Genomic DNA, 2,301 nt, shown 5'->3' with positions numbered 1-2,301 from the left:
GATCATTTTATACAATTTTTAAAAACCCATGTAGCTATTCTATTTTTGAACTGTGGGAAACATATATTATGTATATTTTTATGGTTTTATTACTTAAGGGAATAATTCCTCCATTTCTTAGAACTCATTGCTTAGAGAAAAGCTTTCAGTTTCTACATTTATCTCACATCCAGCCATCTCCCCATATAGTTTATTAATTCTACTAGAGCGGCTGTTCTGTTTCTAATTTAGTCTCACGTTTGGGGGTGTATACACAGTCATCTCAGCAACAAGAAAATGTTTTTTTTTAATCTCTTCCATTCCAGTAAATAGATCAGCAATATAATTTGTTGTCTTCTTGCATTTCCTATAACATTAAAGGCAATGATAAATAAAATGCTGGTCATAGGCATTCTAATCTAGATAGTTATTTAATTATATTTCACCATATAAAAAAAGCTGTTGTGGGGTGCCTGGGTGGCTCAGTCGTTAAGCATCTGCCTTCGAATCAGGTCATGATCCCAGGGTCCTGGGATCGAGCCCCGCATCGGGCTCCCTGCTCCGCGGGAGGCCTGCTTCTCCCTCTCCCACTCCCCCTGCTTGTGTTCCCTCTCTCGCTGCGTCTCTCTCTGTCAAATTAATTAATTTTAAAAAATAAAGCTGTTGTTAGTTTTTTACGAATAGTCTTTATTATGCCTAGTTTCCTTCTATTCCTCCTTAAGAGTTTTATTAGGAGTACTACTGAAATCTACTAAATGTCTTCTCAGCAACGACTAATATGATCATGTTACTTTTCTTTTAAATTTTTGATATAGTGGATTCGGTAGCTGGATTTTCTCATATTGAAACAAATTTATATCCTGCAATAATACCATCTTGACCATATTATATTGTCTTATACTGGTATTAAAGGTATGCTGGCTTCATACAGTGAATTGGAGAGGTACTTATCTTTTTCTATGATCTGGAAATGTTTAAATAAAAGTGTAATTATCTGACTTTTTTTTTTTTAAGATTTTATTTATTTGAGAGAGAGCATGCTCGTGCACACGCAAGAGAGAGTGAGCGTGCATGAACAGGGGGAGCAGCAGAGGAAGAAGCAGACTCCCCACTGGGCAGGGAGCCTGACCACAACCACACAGGGCTCTATTCCAGGACCATGGAATCATGACCAGAGCAGATGCTTAACCAACTGAGCCACCCAGGCGCCCCTAATTATCTGACTCTTAAAGACAGAATGACCAGACGAGGCATGAGAGACGATGGACTCTGAAAAACAAACTGAGGGTTCTAGAGGGGAGGGGGGTGGGAGGATGGGTTAGCCTGGTGATGGGTATTAAAGAGGGCACGTTCTGCATGGAGCACTGGGTGCTATGCACAAACAATGAATCATGGAACACTACATCAAAAACTACTGATGTAGGGGCGCCTGGGTGGCTCAGTTGGTTAAGCGACTGCCTTTGGCTCAGGTCATGATCCTGGAGTCCCTGGATCGAGTCCCGCGTCGGGCTCCCTGCTCGGCGGGGAGTCTGCTTCTCCCTCTGACCCTCCCCCCTCTCATGTGCTCTCTCTCATTCTCTCTCTCTCAAATAAATAAATAAAATCTTTAAAAAAAAAAATTACTACTGATGTAATGTATGGTGATTAACATAACAATAAAAATTAAAAAAAAAAAGACAGAATGACCATAAAACTTCTCATTCAAACCAGGACACTCTGAGAATGGAAGAAGATGCTAATAAACTATTAAAATCAAGGGGCGCCTGGGTGGCTCAGTCGTTAAGCGTCTGCCTTCGGCTCAGGCCCTGATCCCAGGGTCCTGGGATCGAGCCCTCCATTGGGCTCATTGGGCTCCCTGCTAGGCGGGAAGCCTGCTTCTCCCTCTCCCACTCCCCCTGCTTGGGTTCCCTCTCGCTATGTCTCTCTCCATCAAATAAATAAATAAAATATTTTTTAAAAAGGGCGCCTGGGTGGCTCAGTTGGTTAAGTGACTGCCTTCGGCTCAGGTCATGATCCTGGAGTCCCGGGATCGAGTCCCGCATCGGGCTCCCTGCTCAGCAAGGAGTCTGCTTCTCCCTCTCCCGCTCCCCCCTCTTGTGCTCTCTCTCTCTCTCACTCTCTCTCTCAAATAAATAAATAAAATCTTTAAAAAAAAATTTTTTTAATTAAAATCAAATAACTTTTAAAATATATAGTGGTTGACAAAATAGTTGATTTGTGGACAAATATATTGGTGGACTGACAGAATGGTTCAATTCAGAAATTGTTTTCAGAAATAAAACTTCAAATAAATAAAATAACATGTTTGTATTCATTAAAACA

This window comes from Neomonachus schauinslandi, chromosome 8, assembly GCF_002201575.2.
Source record: "Neomonachus schauinslandi chromosome 8, ASM220157v2, whole genome shotgun sequence".
In the NCBI taxonomy this organism is placed as follows: domain Eukaryota; kingdom Metazoa; phylum Chordata; class Mammalia; order Carnivora; family Phocidae; genus Neomonachus; species Neomonachus schauinslandi.
The sequence above is the reverse complement of the archived record's forward strand: the minus strand, read 5'-3'. Positions refer to the sequence as shown.